The sequence below is a fragment of the Callithrix jacchus genome, chromosome 6 (assembly GCF_049354715.1).
Source record: "Callithrix jacchus isolate 240 chromosome 6, calJac240_pri, whole genome shotgun sequence".
Lineage (NCBI taxonomy): Eukaryota > Metazoa > Chordata > Mammalia > Primates > Cebidae > Callithrix > Callithrix jacchus.
The window spans coordinates 4,522,676-4,541,404 of record NC_133507.1 but is presented as its reverse complement, the minus strand read 5'-3'; the positions used below and the strand labels follow the sequence as shown (position 1 = coordinate 4,541,404).

General features: G+C 37.4%; 2 protein-coding genes across 12 annotated transcripts in view; one reads left to right on the top strand and one right to left on the bottom strand.

Moving 5' to 3' along the window:
* LOC103793567 (uncharacterized) overlaps nt 1–989 on the top strand; it is a 156,488-nt gene extending 155,499 nt beyond the window's left edge. The window contains exon 15 of the mRNA XM_078329080.1: nt 634–989. The gene's annotated coding sequence lies outside the window, so the exon portion shown is untranslated. The remainder of the gene's footprint in view (nt 1–633) is intronic.
* UBE3A (ubiquitin protein ligase E3A) overlaps nt 1–18,729 on the bottom strand; it is an 85,568-nt gene that overhangs the window by 62,226 nt on the left and 4,613 nt on the right. The window lies entirely within an intron of this gene.

Here is an 18,729-nt window from a genome sequence, read left to right as displayed (position 1 = left end):
TTACTGTATTGAATTAGGTAGACCACTGTAACACAGTATAAAAGGTACAGTGAAAACACCGTGTTATAATCTCAAGTCACTGCTGTAATCTGTGATCTCTTGTTGAATGAAATGTCATTATGTGGCACATGACAGTATAGCCAGACTTCTAATCAAAACAAATGTTGAAAGAAAAAACAATTTAACCAAGAGAAGAAACATATATGTCCACTGTACTTTTATTTATAATAGCAAGGAACTGAAAATAGCCCAGGTGTCCCTTAATAGATGAAGTCACAAACCACTGAAACATGCAACAATATGGATGAATCTCAAAAACACTATGCTGAGTAAAAAGAAAGCTTTTTACAACACTAAGTACTGTACTACTCTACTTACACGAAGTTCTAAGAAAGCTAAACTAAGATGAAAACAATCTGAACAATGATAGGTTCTGGGGGTGGTGCAGGGAGGAGTAACTAGGAAAAGGTATATGTTCTATACCCTGATAGGAATTTCTGGCAAAGGTGTATATATTTGTCACAGCTCATGAAATGGTATATGTGGTCATCTGTATTGTACAAAGATGGTCAAAACAGAAACCATTCCACATGGTCTTCTTAGTAAAGTAACATTGTCATTTTTTTCCATCAGGTGGCGGAGTCTGTGGCCCATCTCCTTCAATCTTGAGTGAAATCCGTGACTCTTTCAATCCAAAGACTACAGTAATACCACAACTATCTACAGAGGACTGGCTCCAGGACTCCCATGGATACCAAAATCCAAGGATGCTTCAAACCTCTTACATAAAATGGCATAGTATTTGCATGTAACCTGCATGCATCTCCAGATACGTTAAGCCATCTCGGGCCTACTTAACAGCACCAAATACAATGTAAACGCTACATAGACAGTTGTTATAATGTATTGCCAAAGACAAGCTCTCCTTGCCGATCCCTGACCAAATGAAAGATTCAGAGCAAAATAAATCGTTGCTAATATTTAAGGCACCAAGTTTGGGGCAATTTATTTCACAGCAATGAATAACTGGAATAGCACAGTAAATTCTAGTTGTTAATATACATGCTGAAGTTAAGGGCGTGGTATACTAACATCTGCAACTTACTTTGAAAAGCATAAAAAAGACACTAGAAGAAGAGAAGATGAATAGATGGACAAGACAGAAGACAAAACAAATATAACCCAATGTTAATTGTGAAATTACATTTTACAATTATTTTAAAGTCTGTGTGGTCTGAAAAATTTTACAATAAAATGTTGGGTGAAATAAAGACATTTCCATACAAATAAAAGCTGAAAGATTTTGCAGCCAGTAGACCCACACTTCAGAAATGTTTAAGAAATTTTTTCAAGTAGAAGGAAAATAACACCAGTAAGTAACTTGGATCTCCACAAAGGAAAAGAAATGAAAATGGTAAATATGAGGGTAAATATAAAGGAATGTTATTGTTAAAAAGTTTCTTTGTAAGACTACTGGCCTTTGAAATAGTTTCAAACCCTACTGTGAATCTATAACACATATAGAAATAAAATAAATGTAAGATTACAATACCAAAAACAGTAAGAGTAAATAGATGTATACCATTCTAAAGTTCTTATACATTAAGAGGAGTAATATTTTTAAAGGTAGACTGAGGTAAGTTAAAGGTGCATATTATAAATCCTAGAATTACCATTGGGAAGAAAAACAGAGGGACAAGCTAAAAAAATCGAGACAATACAATATTCCAAAAGAATGTTCATTAACCAAAAAGAAAGCAGAAGAGGAGGAAAAAGATCACATAAATAGAAAACAAATCCTTTCTTAAACACAACTCTATTGCCAACTGCAATAAATGTAAATAGACTTAGACAATCAAATTAAAAACCAAAGATCATAAAAATCAGTCTGAAAACAAGATGCAACTTTATGCTATCTAAAAGAAAGACACTAAATGATCAGTAAGTTGAAAATAAAAAGACAGCAAAAAGATAATATGCAAAAATTAATCATAAGAAAGGAGTGGATACACTAATGCCAACATAAGACTTTAGCTAAGGAACATTACCAGAGATAAACAGAGACGTTTCATAATGATAAAGGCGTCAATGTATCAAGGATATCTAACAGTCCCAAATGTGAACACACCTAATGACATAACTTCACAGATTTTGCTTCAAAGCATATGAAGCAAAAATAGAACAGAAGGAACATAAAGTCAAAATTATAGTTGAAGATTTCAACATTCCTCTCTTGGTAATTAATAAATGGATAGAAAATCAGTAAAGAAGCAGAAGAAATACATTTATCTATCTGACAAAGAACATACATTCTGAAAAGAACGTGCAAAATATTGAACAAACACACAAAAGAAAACTTCTCAATGGTAGTCATGAAGAAAATGTAATTAAAACCATAATTACTTTTCACACCCATTAGAATAGCAATTATTTTAAATAAAAAAACAAACTACCAAGTGTTAGCAAAGATGCGGAGAAACTGAAACCCTTATTCACTGCCAGTGACAATGTAAAATGGTGCATTCACTGTGGAAAACAGCATGGCAGTCTCCAAAAAAATTAAACATAAAATTACCATATGACTTATGACTTAGCAACTCCACTCTCAAGTACATAACCAAAAGAATTAAAAGCAAGGACTCAAACAGGTATTTATAAACCAATGTTCACAGCAGCATCATTCACATAGTTAAAAGGTTCAAACAGCCCAAATGTCACTGACAAAAAAATAAAACAGAAAGTGATATATGTACACAATGAAATATTATTCAACCTTAAAGAATCAAATTTGGATACATGCTACAACATGAATGAACTTGGAGGACTGATATGGTTTGAATTTTTGTCTTGCCCAAATCTCATGTTAAAATATAATCTCCAATGTTGAGAGTGGGGCCTGGTGGGAGGTAACTGGGTCATGGGAGCAATCCCTCATGGCCTGGTGCTGTCCCTGGGATAGAGTGAGTTCTCATGACATCTGGTTGTTTAAATAGGGTGTGCCACTTTCCCACTCTCTCTCTTGCTCCTGCTCTTGCCATATGACATGCCTGCTCCCCCTCTGCCTTCTACCATGAGTAAACCCACCATGAGAGCACCCCAGAAGCTGAGTAGATGGTGGTGCTGTGCTTGTACAGCCTGCAGCCCCAGGAGCCAAATAAACTTTTCTTTTTAAATTACCCACTCTCAGATATTCATTTAAGGCAACGCAAGAATGGCCTAACACAGGACATTATTATTATTAAATGAAATGTGCCAGACACAAAAGGACAAAAATCACGATTCCACTTATATGAAAGTACCTGGAAGAGTCAAATTCATACAGTAAGCAGCAGTGATTACCAGCAGATGGGGAGAATAGGCAATGAAGAGTTACTGTTTAAAGGGTAGAGTTTCAGGCAGAGGATAAAAAAGTTTCAGAGGCGGTTGTGGTAATGGTTGTGAATGTACTTTATGTCACTGAACTGTACACTTAAAAATCGTTAAAATGGTAAATTTGAGGTTATGTGTATTTTTACACAATTTAAAAAAAAATCACTGCAATGGAATACCACTACACACCTCTCAGAATGTCTGCAATTAAAGACTGAGAACATCAAATGCTCATATTTGGAGAACCAGAACTCTCATACACTGCTGATGAGAATGTAAAGTAGTATAATTATCTGGAAAATAATTTGACAGTTCCTTATACATTTAAACATAAATTCACCATGTGACCCAATAATTCCTATTTAAGGTACTTACCCTAAAAAAATGAAAACATGTTCACACAAAGACATGCATATAAAACAGTACCTTCATTCACAACAGCCTAAAACTGAAAACAATACAAATGTTCACCGGAAAATGAATAAACCCACTGTGGTACACCCATATTGTATTTAATAAACAAATCCATGACAACACAAATTGGATGAATCTCAAAACATGCTAAGTGAAATAAACCAGACATGGAAGAGTATATGTTACCTGAGCAATTCTAGAGTACGCAAAACTAATAAACGGATTAGTGGTTGCTTGGGGCAAAGAGAGAGAAATGACTGTAGACAAGAAGGAACTTTCTGGAGGTAATTCAATTGTTCTAAAGCTTGATTATAGTAGCAGTGATAGTGTATATATTCGTCAAAATCAATTAAATAGTACAGTTAAAATGGATGCATTTCATTGTATATCAACTATACCTCAATAAACTTGATTTTTTTTTCAAAGTTTGTTTAAACAATATAGGAAAAGCTGGCATTTTAAGTGGACAAAGGATGACTTAAGTGGTCGAGACAATCACTGCCCAAGTGCAAGAAAACAAAAGGTAGATACAGTTCCCACCATATGACGAATGCAATCCAGACCTAAACCATATCATACCATTCGACTAATGCTATCCGGATCTAAACCGTATCATACCATACCAAAAATATGCTGGTTGTTCAGATCTAACTTTATAAAGTCTATAAAGTAAAATATCATAAAAGTATCAGAAGAAAATATAAAAGACTGGCCAGGTATAGTAGCTCATGCCTGCAATCCCAGCACTCTGGGAGGCTGATGTGGGAGGATACCTTGAGGCCAGAAGTTTGAGACCAGTCTGGGCAACACAGACACCTTCTCTACAAACACAACAAAAAAACAAACAGAAACCCAGCTAGCCATGGTGGCACATGCCTGTAATCTTGGCTGCTTGGGAAGCTGAGGCAGGATGATCACTTGAGGTCAGGAGTTTGAGGTTGCAGGGAGCTACAACTGCTCCAGCCTGGGTGACAGAGCAAGAGCCTATCTCTAAACACTTTTTGTAATATGTACATGAGATCATATTTATATCATCGTTTTAGCATGCTGAAACCCAGAAGCCATAAAAGATGGATGGATGTGCTTACATAAAAACTTTACATTTTCATACTAGATACTATAAAATGAAAGGTAAATAGTGAGATATTTGCAAATTATAATAAAGAAATAATATATAAAGAATGCTTACAAATTTAAAAAACAAAAAATACGATAGAAATGGACCAAAAAAGCCAGGCAATTAAAAATTTAAACAGATTTTATATATACATAAAACAAGGTAAATGAGCAGTCCCTAATATTGATTTAAGAAATGAAACTTGCTAAAATTATTTTTTAAAAGGTAATTGGCAGAATCTATCAAATTTTTAGATTGACACAGTCTAACAGCCTGAAATCTTATTTGTAGAAATCTACCTTACAGAAAAAACAACAAGTATCATCATTTGCAAAAACAAAAATTGAAAACAACCTAATTTCCACAAAAGGCAAAGAGTTTCGTAATATATCATGAACTCTCAGAGTTGATTCCTAGTTCAGTTCTAAAGATTGAGAACACATCAGATTTATAGTATTCTATCTCAGGTTTCTTTAGGACAATTGTTCATTAACGCCTAATTCATTATATTTTAAAACATGTTTTTCCTTCCTATCTCTTTTCTGTTGTTCCTCTCCTCCCCTCCCCCCGCAAGCCTATATGGTAAAATTACCTGTAGTCAAGTGGACATGTGAAATGATGCACAGATTTAATGCAGTGATTTAAGAGAATTATCCAACTCCATTCTCTCAGTTGCTCTGGTCAAAAAACTTAGGCATCGTTTTTTACTCCTCCCTTTATTTCCCACTTTCGTCTGGTCTACCACCAAATCCTATTGACTCTATTTCAACATCTATCAAGAACTCAACCACTTCTCACCACCCTCATTATGACCTCTCTGTCCTTTTCAGTCATCTCTTAATCTGTACTACTAGTCTACCAACTGGTCTGCTGATTCTGCCTGTCTCCTCTTTTTCAGTCTGTGTTCAACACAGCAGCGAGAGTGATCTTGCTAAACATATACTTTTTCACTACTCTGCTCAAAGACCTTCACAGCTTCCCATCTCACTTAACAGTAAAAATCAAACATTTAATATGATCGAAGTATCTGTACCCTCTAATATCTCTCTGCTTCTTTATTTCCCATCGTTTACTTTTCTAAAGCTACACTGGCCACACCTCAAGTTCTTCAAACACATCAGGCACTCTCACTTTAGGGTTTCCCTATTCACTATATCCTCTTCCTGAAATGTTCTTTCCCCAAATATCCACATAGCTAGCTCTCTCATTTCCTTCAGGTCTTCTTTGAAATTACCATTTCAGCGACATCATTTCAGTGACGTTTTCTCTAGCCACCCTACCTAAAATTTTCCATCATCCTTTTCACCTACAAACACTGATATCCCACTTCCCTTATTTTTTCTCCTTAGCACTATGTAACATATATTTACCTATCTTTATGATCTCTCTTTTTAGTATCTAAGTGCCATGAAGGCAAAGGATTCAATGGATTTTATACACTGCTGTCTCTACCAGCATCTAGAAAAAAATCTCCACTATACCGTAGGTGTTCAAGAAACATTTACTAAGTAAATGAGATGGATGTGCATGTAGCCAACCATTTGAAAGCTTTTTGTAACATACAGTTAAGAGAAAAAAATAAGTTACATGAAATACAAATTTAGTATAAAAAAATCTATGCACAAGGAATTAACCTGAAATGAAATTCTAAAAAATTCAATTTGCAATACCACCATAAAATAAAATTCTTAGAAATAAATTTTTTAAAGTAATAAAAGAAGTACAAGACCTGTATACTGAGAACTACAAAACATGAAAGAAATTAAAGAACACGTTAATAAATGGAAACACATCCCACGCTCATGAGTAAAGACAGTATTAAGGTAACAATACTTCCCAAACAGACCTACAGATGCAACACAAGTCCTATCAAAATCCCAGCTGCATGTTTTGCAAGCTGACACTATAATTCTATGGAAATTCGAGAAACCCAGAGACCCACAACAATCTTAAAAAAGAGTAAGTTAGAATATTTGCACTTCCTGATTTGAAGACTTACTACAAAGCTACGGTAATCAAGAAAGTGTTACCAAAAAAAAAAAACACGTCAGTGGACTATAACTCAGACAAGAACACAGGTATAAATCTTATCTTGGAGTAGGCAATGGTTTCTTAAATACCACTGACAAAAGAACAAGCAACAAAAGAAAAAAAAAATGGACTTCGCCAAAATTAAAAACAGTGTGCTTCAAAGGAAAATGAAAAGACAATCCACGAAACGGGAAAATATTTGAAAATCATCTATCTGATAAAAGACTTGTACACAGAATATATTTCAAAAACTCTTTACAAGCCAACAATAAAAAAATTAAAAATGACAAAAGACTTAAGTATTTCTCCAAAGATGGCCAATCAGTGTTTGAAATGATGTTATTGTCAAGGAAATGGCCACCAAAGCCACAAAGGTCCTTCACACATAAAAGAACGACTAAAATAAAAAGGACAGGTGTGTTAAAGAGAAGTCGAGAAATCAGAACCCTCACATGCTACTGGTGCAATCTGCAAAATCAGTGCAGCCACTTTGGAAAAGAGTTTGGCAATTCCTCAACATGTTAAACAGTTACCCTAGGTACTCAGCAGTTTCATTTCTAGATATACACCCAAGAGAACGGAATATATATGTTCACATTAAAGCTAGTATATCAATGTTTTTTTACAGTGGTATTCATGTCACAACATTAACATACCTTGAAAATACCACGCTAAATAAAAGAACCCGCACGCAACAGGACACATACTGTATGATTCCCACTTACATGAAATGTCCAGAATAAATAAATTCATAGAGACAAACCAGATTAGTGATTGCCAGAGGGAAGGGAAGAATAAGGAATGGCTGCTGCTAACAGGTTAGAACTTCTTTCGGGGATAATGAAAATGTTTTAAAATTAGACAGCGGTGATGGCTACACAGCTGTGAATATACTAAAAACTTTAAATGTGTGAATTTTACAGTATGTGAATTACCTCAGTAAAGCTATTAATAATTTTGAAAGTTAGAGAATATGTTTGTTATGAGCACCACCCCCACCCAAAAGGAAAAAAAGCTGTATGTATTATCAGTACTTTTACAGCTATCTTACATTTTATATTTGATTGGTAATTTTCTTCCAGGCATTTTTCCCCCTACATTTAAACACGTTTAACAACTGCTAAGTTTTAGAACCGGTTATGAAGGGAAGAGAAACCTTTCATTTCTTCTTATACTTTAAAAATACCTTTTTATTTTTCTTTATTTCCTCATCCTCAAAAACAGATTCTACACACCAATATCTGAAGGATGATGGGGTGACTGAATACAAATTCAAGAGGCTCTCTTCTGGAAATGTAAAAATGTTAGAATTTCTAGGAACTTTTCAGGATTTATGGGACTCACCTAATATTTAAAACTGACCCCATGCTGGTAAATCTAGGCTATACAGTCACATATAGAGAACTCTGGTATCACAACACACCCACTGTGAATTGGAAGAGTACTGTAATCTCCTTCTAATGCGCACCATGGCTCTCTTGGGTTCTTTGAACACTTTATAAAAATAAGGTATGCTTATTTCTAATTTACCTACTAACTGTAGAAGGCAGACTCACGATGTGCCAATATTAAAATGTTATTCCGCATTAAAATACATTTACTTAAGTGTTTTATTACATGACTTACCAGCAATGGAAGAATCTCATCTGAGAGTAGTTCTCAACTGTCATCTATGAAAATCTTTAAAAATACCAATCATAAGAATTACTTTAATTTCCTGACTTTTAATCATAAAGCATTCATTCTGGTCAACAATTCTACAATCTAAAAACAGAGGCATCTGTACCATGATGATTTATTATTCTGAAATTTTCCTCTGGGTTATTTTTATACTATAATTGAGTTCAAACTTTTACAGTGTCTAACCTAAAATTAAACATACAATTATGCCAATTTATGCCTGCTATATATGCACACACAAAAGACTTATAATGCAATATACTAAAAGAACTAAAGGTAGGTGCGTTTTTCCTTGAAGGAATCATGACTACATACTTCAAGTTTAATCTGTTACATTTATCTGCCTATCAAATAAATGTAGCACTTAAACTCAGAAAACAAAATCTGATTTAGTCACAAAAAACTTCTAATTTAATTTCAAAATGCTTTTCAAAAAATCTACCCCATCTAATTCTAAGTAAACTAGACCACAGTTGATAAATGACAGAGAACTGTTCTAAAAACCATATGTACTTAACATAAATAGTAGCCATACGAGAACATTTAGTCTTCTATTATTGTATTATGTATTGTATGTAGTATTACAAAATACTACAGTGTAGCCTAGTTATACATTTTCTTTCTTTTTTTTAAGGGATAGGGTCTCTCTCTTGTCACCGAGGCTGGAATGCAGTGGCAGGATAACAGCTCACTGCAGCCTGGAACTCCAGTGTTCAAGCAATCCTCCCACCTCAGCCTCCCAAGCCGGGCTATTTCTATTTTTCATAGGGATGAGCTCTCACTTTGTTGCCCAGGCTGGTCTCCGATTCATGGCTTCAAGTGATTCTCCCAGCTCTACCATACATTTTCTTTTGAGCAGTTATCATCAACCGTAGTAACATTTCTAATTGGGGGAAAAAAAGAACGAATCCTTATCAATCAGTATATGAACACTTATTCATTCAGCACTTATGAACATGGGCATGAAAAAAGAATGTGTGCATGAAAAGACTGACAGATGATAAACATTTATTGTTCTCACAGAACCATCAAATAAAGGATGGTTTATAAAATAGTTAATTATCTATTTTAAGTTTAGATAAATATGATTCAGAATTCACTAACAGTATAATACAAAGAAGCCCCAAACTGATGAGTTTAAAAAAGACTCTCAAGAAGGCTTCCCGGCCGGGCGTGGTGGCCCAAGCCTGTAATCCCAGCACTTTGGGAGGCCGAGGCGGGTGGATCACGAGGTCAAGAGATCGAGACCATCCTGGTCAACATGGTCAACCCCGTCTCTACTGAAAATACAAAAAATTAGCTGGGCATGGTGGCGCGTGCCTGTAATCCCAGCTACTCAGGAGGCTGAGGCAGGAGAATTGCCTGAACCCGGGAGGCGGAGGTTGCGGTGAGCCGAGATCGCGGCATTGCACTCCAGCCTGGGTAACAAGAGCGAAACTCCGTCTCAAAAAAAAAAAAAAAAAGAAGGCTTCCCTGAGTAATATTTAGGTTGAGCCCTAAAAGACAGAAGGAAGATGGATAACTCAAGAAACTAAACGCAGCCTATATGGTAAGACGGTACTGATCAAAGGTAATGCACAGGAAGGGAAGGCTGAGAAAGTAGACAGAATCCTACCAAAGAAACATTTTAAATAGAAAGGACTGTTCTATTTTAAATAACTGTTATTTGTTCACAATAATACAAAGGAATTAGAAACTATTGAAACTAACAAACCACAGTGGGCAACACAGCAAGACCCATTTCTACCAAGAAACAGCAACAACAACAACGAAACCCCCCACAAAACTTAGCAGGGCCTAGAGGTGCCTGCCTGCAGTCCCAGCTACTTGGGAGGCTGAAGCAAGACGACTGTTTGAGCCCAGGAGGTTCAAGGCTGCAGTGACCTATGATCATGGCACTGCACCCCAGCCTGGGTGACAGAGGGAGACCCTGTCTCCTGAAAACAAACAAACAAGGTGGGGAAGAGTAGGAGAATTCAATAATTATGATGAATAGGTTTTAAGATGTAGTTTATATACACAATGGAACACTACTTAGCTATTAAAAAAATAAAATCCTGTAATTTGCAGCAACATGGATGGAACGGGAAGCCATGATGTTAAGTGAAATAAGCCAAACATAGAAAGACAAATATTACATGTTCTCACTCATACAAGGGCCAAAAAAGTAGATCTCAAGAAGGTAGAGTAGACTGGTGGTTACTAGCAGCCAGAAGTGGGGAGTGAGAGGACAAGGGCAGAAGAATATAAATGTATTTATTACTGCTAAACTGTACACTTGAAAATGATAAAGACGGTAAATTACATATGTATATTTAACCTAAATAAAAATTTTTTAATAATTCAATACTTAACACTGTAACAACTAGCTTTTCATATTTAAAAAAAGAAAATCCTAACTCCCTTCAGATGGACCTAAATACAAACAGCAAAGAGTAACAAAAAAATCCTCGACTATTAGCAGATAACATAAAGAGGATTTCTTAAAATAAGCATAAATCATAAAGAAAAAGACGTGATTTTTATGTGAAAAATTAAGACTCATACAAGACTAAACTACGATGGGTAGGATTTTCTATTTTATCCTTATTCTGGTAGCTCTCCTTGGCTGCACTATAAACTAAGAAGGCGGGATAAGGTATCTTCATGGTCCTTTTCAACATAACTGTTGTATGAGAATGTGTCTTTCCTTTAGAAACATTTATTTATTAATTTTTAAATTGTACTTTGGGCTCTAGGGTACATTTGTACCTTCTGCATCCTGCAGGATTGTTGCATAGGTACATACATGCTACAGTGGTTTGCTGTCTCCATCCACCCACCAACGTCACCTACATCAGGCATTTCTCCCAGTGTTATCCCTCCCCATCCCCCCTCCTCCCCGCCTCGAGGCTGTCCCCATTTATTTGAGACATTTAAAACATAAAGAAAACAATAAAATTCCTATCCTTTTACCCACCATTCAGAATAAGCAACTCTCAATTAAAATGATAGCATTTCACATGCCTCAAATTAGCAAATATTTTAAAATCTGACAACTTCTTTTTTTTCCCCAAGAGAAACACCTGCAGATAGACATGTGTAAAACTTATCGCTGCAACATTATTTATAATAGCAAAAAAAACCCCTCAAAATATCCATCAATAGTGGGAAACATTTTATATATGCATATAATGAAGCGCAATACAGCAGCGAAACTGAATAAACTACATCTACATGAATCTACATATGTATCTCTAAAACTTGATACTGAGTTTTAAAAAAAATATCAAGCTAATGAAAGACACTGCTAAATATATCTGTGAACATTTAATACAAAAACCAACACCACATATCGCTTATAGATACATGTACACATATAAAGTAAAAGTATAAAACAAGGACATGAAATATACTTAAGAATCTCTGCCGGGCGCGGTGGCTCACACCTATAATCCCAGCCCTTTGGGAGGCCGAGGCGGGTAGATCACGAGGTCAAGAGATCGAGACCATCCTGGTCAACAAGGTGAAACTCTGTCTCTACTAAAAATACAAAAATTAGCTGGGCACGATGGTGCACGCCTGTAGTCCCAGCTACTCAGGAGGCTGAGGCAGGAGAATTGCCTGAACCCAGGAGGCGGAGGTTGCGGTGAGCCAAGATCACGCCATAGCACTCCAGCCTGGGTGACAAGAGCGAAACTCCATCTCAAAACAACAAACAAGCAAACAAACAAAAAAGAATCTCAAGATGGTTGTTACTCTGGGTAAAGAGAAGGGTAATAGGACTTGAACTGTTGGGGTTGTTAAAAGTGACTAAATACGTAACACTACATCCTTTCCCCCAAGGGAAAATTCAATCATTAGGAACTGAATGATATGGAACTCAAATGGACATAATTTACATTTATGAATGGTGGATAAATGGGCATTTGCTATGTTGTTTTCTGGATGTTTAAAATATTTTATAATTAATATATACTTTTTTAAAAACAAAAGACATATTAACATGTAATATCCACGCTAATAATTATCTTGGAAGATGCTCTAATATAAACCTCCCTACTTCATTTAGAAAAGATGTCAGAATAGAAATATAATACAGGCTGGACGCAGCGGCTCATGCCTAGAATCCCAGCACTTTGGGAGGCCAAGGCAGGAGGATCGCTTGAGCCCAGGAGTCAAGATATAGTAATACAGTGAAACTTCATCTCTACCAAAAATAAATAATTTTTTTTTTAAGGAATGTTAATAGTCTTGGTGTGGTGGCTCACACCTGTAATCCCAGTACTTTCAGAGGCCCAGGAAGGCAAATCACCTGAGTTTAGGAATTCGAAACCTGTAGGGCTAAGGGCCCCACAGGCTCATGGGGTGTCCCTTATGCTGTGCTGAGGCACAGGATCCGAGAAATAAAAAGACAGGACACAGAAGTATAAGGAAAACGCAGCTGGGATTGGGGGCCACGCCACCTATAAGCGGAGACAGGCCAGGTCCAAACGTCCAGAAGCGTTTACTGGGTATAGGTTAAGGGGCAGGGTAGTGAGTGAAGTCATCATTAAGGATAGTGATAGGGTAGTGAGCAATAAAACAAGGGGTCCACCCCCATTAGTTCACCTAGGCTAGGAAATGGACTGTGCGCAGCAAGGAGTCCACCCCCATTAGGTGACCGAGGCATGGAGGTGGGCCATGTGCAGTGAAGTGGGTGCAGTGTGCAATACGTCTCTCTATGGGCATGCAACTCCTAAGATCTATAGGAGGATGCTTAAGTCACACAGCAGTGACAGAGCTGTGAGGGCCTACCGCCACCTGCTGGCAGCTTCCAATGAATTCTATAGAAGGATGCTTTCTGAGCTAGCACAGTAACAAGAGCTGATAAAGTTCAGTCACCAAGGTGCGATTATTCAGAGGGGTTTTGAGCCCTCGAATGCTCAAGGGATTGCTGGTCTGAGGGCAGCCTTCCACAAGAACTGGAGCAAGTTCCTACAACTCCTTTATCAGGAGGAGTGGCTCTTGCCCCAAGCTGACCATACAGCAGGTATCTTTACAATCAATACTGAACGCTGCCGCCTGGGCCATGGATTCTTGTCCTGGTATAACTGTTTTTCCCTTAAATCATCCTCTGCACTGTGTCTGCTCCAGATATTCCTCCGATTATAAGCTGATTATTCCTTAATTCATGCTCTGTACCGTGTCTACTCTAGGCATTCTTCCGATTATGAACTAAGATACAGTTATAAATATATACATATATATGGAAATAACTGAGTGGTAAGATATTCTTTATGCATTCATTCTATGAACTAATATGATTATATATAGAGGATTATATAAAGGGAAATAACTGAGTAGTAACACAATAAACTGAGAGATTCTTCAGGCACTAACTGTGCCAGGATTCTGCTTAGCTCTCCTTCCTCGGTACCTATATGGGGGGTTACCCACAGAAACCAGCCTGGACAACATGGTGGAACCCTGTATCTACTAAAAATAAAAAAATCAGCTGGATGTGATGGTGTGATGGTACACGCCTGTAGTCCCAGCTACTAGAAAGGCTGAGGCAGAATCGCTTGAACCGGGAAGGCAGAGCCAAGATCACACTACTGCACTCCAGGCTGTGCAACAGCATGAGACTCCATCTCGGCAGCCGGTGGGGGGGGGGTGGGGGGGGCGGAGCAGATATAAATACTATTGTAATAGGGCAATTTTGGACAGATACCACGTTATCTAAAACAGCACTTCAGGGAATTAGATCTTGACCATTTAAGAGAGAGATTAGCCCTTATTTCTCAAAATCTGGCATTGACTGACAATGTGTGCACTGCCTGTACCCCTCTCCCCTCCTAGAAATGCCATGTCAAATTTAGCACAGGCATAGGCAGTAAAACTGACCCCTAGTTCTGCCTATCTCTATTTAAAATTACTTTAAGTTCTGAAGCGTAGAGGACTGTCCCCACAGCAGTTATCTAAAAGTCGGCCTGAAAGAACTAAAGAGTAGTTCATTCACCCTGCAGTTACAAATGCCTAAAACCGTACATGAAAAAACAAAACAAGTAAAAAAATAAACTGAGAGCAAACATTTACTGTTCTCTCATAATCTTCAACGCAGGAGTTAAGAAATTATTTACTATCAGTTGAAATACGTGACCCACCTAGTCCAGCTGAGATCTATTTGTAAATTCACTCCCCCACCTTTCATTTAGCCTAAAAGAGGCAATAAGAATGGGAAGGTGGGGAGGACTTATCCCATACTGAGTTAAGACCACAAGATCTTTTCATTTTTACAATATTTGAAACATAGTACACTGAGCAATAATTAAATTTAAAGAAATATACATGATTTGAAACACAGAAATCTTGCTTTATATGTATGTATAAAAGACTAAAAGTAGCTCAGTTCTGCTAATACAATACACTTAAATGTTCTTCAGTACTATAGCCAGCTTTTCAGAAACATTCCCATTCTGTGAAGCAGAATGTATTCCTACCTTAAGTTACCAAACTTTAGCACTTTAACTTTCTATTCTTCCTCTGTTCTTTAAGCATGTTCAACGCTACAGAGATGGCAAAATGTGTCAACAAAGTGAATGAGAATGAAGCAGCTTAATTAGGAAAACTTTTCATTTCTTATAAACTGAATTTAGATGATCTTAAACAGCCTATCCCCACCCCCCCCACCCCCCCCCCACCCCCCCCCCGCCGAGATGCAGTTTCACTCTGTTGTCCAGGATGGAGTAAAATGGTGTGATCTCAGCTCACTGCAACCTCCACCTCCCAGGTTCAAGCAATTCTCTTGCCTCAGCCTCCCAAGTAGCTGGGATTACAGATGTGCACCACCACGCCTCACTGATTTTTGTATTTTAGTAGAGACAGGGTTTCACCATGTTGGCCAGGATGGTCTCAAACTCCCGACGTAGGTGATCCACGCACCTCGGCCTCCCAAAGTGCTAGGATTACAGGCATGAGCCAAGTGCCCAGCCTAAACAGCATATTTTCAATCACCAACATAGAATATAACTGCTCACTTCAGAAAACTAGGAAAGAAAAATGTTAGCCAATTTAATCTTTGTATGAAATAGGATTTATTACTATACATGTCACATAGAGTTGGTGCACAAAAGATTTTTTCAATTCCCAAAACAAGAACTTAAAATATTTAGCAAACATAATATAAATATCCTTATTTGTATCACATTGTAAGGTTATCAATATTGGTGCATATAGGAAAAATGTACTAAGACAATTAATAAGCTGGAAATAACCTATATTTCTCCTTATGACCCATTAGCTTTATACAGAAAACCCTGCTGTGCACTTCCTCCTTTCCTTTCTAAAGAACAGCATTATGGTTCACATCTGCTAAGAAACAGGAAAGTATTTGTTGGAAGTACTATAAGAAGACATTCCTCTACTGTTACATGAAGTGCTAAAGGTGTCATCTGAGAAGAAAATAAAAAACATGAGTTTAACATGAGCTTTAGAGAGGGAACAAGAATGCAAGAAAGTGACAAAATGTGACATACGTCCACAGTGTTTTATTATACGTCCATGGTGTTTTATTATTCTCAATAATTGTATATTTAATTTGGAGGTGGAAGGATTCAGAATTTATTCTGCATCACAAAGATTATAAAAATACATGAGTTGGGGTGTTGGCTACAGTACACAAAGGCGACTTTAAGACCACTTATCAAGAGAAGCTTGAAATGGAGAAGGCGTCCCTTCTGATCTGAGACAGAAGTCATTACACGAAAAGAACCTGTGTGAAGTACGGCGCCGGCAGCATCTTCATTCAGGCCACAGCTATGTAACCTCTGTGCAAGGGTGCTCGTCTCAAATACGAAAAGGAACATCTTGAACTGCTGAAAGTATATACAACGGGCACAGATCCAGAACCAGAAAAGAGCTACGAAGCGCCTGCATACTACGGAGATGGGTCAAAAAATTCTTCTCATGTTCGGTTTCTATAACTAAAGTCTGTGCCTGACTAACCTCAATCGATCCAGAGGGGTACAGAGGAACTTCTAGAACACACTGAACTGTTAAGGGTCACAGCATTAGACTCCACACTGTCCAGCCAACAGTTCTGTTTAAGAAACATTTTATCCTACTTGTATGAGTGTTCAGGACTCATTTACTACCTCTATGGTCTTACTTGAAGCACAGGTGCAAACCTTAATTAAAAAGAAGTCTTACATCAGACTCTCTTCTATAATCCACGTGTGATTCCTGTTCAGATTCCTGAAATGAACGACAGGAATATTCTTATCCAGTATGATTCTATGTTCCCTAAAAATCTCTTTTCCTTTCAGGTCAATCTTATGATTCACTTGCCGTTGATCAGATTAACACAACAGGTCTGGTACAGCAAATTACAAAAGACGTTTGACTTTTGATAATGTATCACACTTAAGATCTGTCCATGTCAAATGCAGTTAACATATTTAAAATAAATTCACACACTAAAAATGTCTCAAAATAATACTTCTAAAAAGGTTCTTTTTTTTTTTTTGACATGGAATCTCGTTTTGTCATCAGGCAGGAGTGCAGTGGAGTGATCTCAGCTCACTGCTATCTCCGCCTCCCGGGTTCAAGCAATTTCTCTGCCCCAGCCTCCCGAGTATTTTAGTAGAGGCAGGGTTTCACCATGTTTTCCAGGATGGTCTGGATCTCCTGACCTCATGATCCACCCGCCTCTCGGCCTCCCAAAGTGCTGGGATCACCGGTGTGAGCCACCACAACTGGCCTCCAAACAGGACTATCACATTTGAAAAGCATAGGCTTTTAAAACAGACAAAGCAACTATCACGTCCATTTGACAAAAGGAACAAAAGCTTCAAAAGCTAAATAACCTGCTTGTAACCAGTAGGAAGCTAGTTAAAACAAGCTCAAAATCTTTGATACCAAAGGACAGTGTTCCTTCCAGCCGGGAGGCGAGGTAGCTCACTCCTGTAATCCCAGCACTTTGGGAGGCCAAGGCGGGCAGATCACAAGGTCAAGAATTTGAGACCAGCCTGGCCAACATAGTGAAATCCCTTCTCTACTAAAAATATAAAAAATTAGCTGGGCGTGGTGGTGGGCACCTGTAATCCCAGCTACTTGGGAGGGCTGAGGCAGGAGAATCACTTGAACCCAGGAGGCAAAGGTTGCAGTGAGCTGAGATCCTGCCACTGCACTCCAGCCCGGGTGACAGTGTGAGACTCTGTCCGAAAAAATAAAAAACAGTCCTCCTTCCTCCATTTCAATGACTCTGACGCACTTAAAATTTTATAAATAATTTTAGGGATATCAGTCACAAGGCATAGAATCAAATAATAACAACTCATGTACAAAGACCAGTATTTTTTAAAAACGCTCAGCTGGGCGTGGTAGCTCACATCTGTAATCCTAGCCCTTTGGGAGGCCAAGGCTTGAGGCCAGAAGACCCTGTCTCCACAAGAAATAAAAAAATTCGCCAGGCATGGTGGCATATGCTAATCCCATCCACTCAGAAGGGTGAGATGGGAGGATCACTTAAGCCTGAGACTGCAATGAGTTACGACAGCACCACTGCACTCCAACTTGGGCAACAGAGCAAGACCCTGATCTAAACAAACAAATAAAATTAGAATAAACAAAGAAAAAGAAAATGCTAACTTTATTTCACTCTCAGGCCTAAAAACTAACAAGCTAACAAGCTTCTTTTTGAATTGTTATTCTTAATGGCATTTACTTGTTGTAGATAATTCAGATCAAAGCACTACAAGCAACGTTTTTTAGAGCAAATGAAAACAAAAGTTGTCAAAGAAATTCTGCATTAGTAAGTAATTTCATTAAAGAAAAAAAAAGAACTTGGAAGGGTGTTGTGGCTCATGCCTGTAATCCCAACACTTTGGGAGGCTAGGAGTTCAAGACCAGCCTGGGCAACAAAGGGAGACCTCATCGCTGTAAATTAAAAATGTTTAATATTATCTTTTTAAAAAGGACTTATTTATGTAGCATGTTTATCTCAAATATTTCATGTTTGGATTATAAAATATGTTTCTAAAAGAATTAACACTAATTATTTCTATTTAAGGTAATTTTACATCATTTCCTTTATTAGAAGAAATAACAGATCTGTAGATGGCATTTTGTGAAATCTGCCTTCTATTAATAGTGTACCA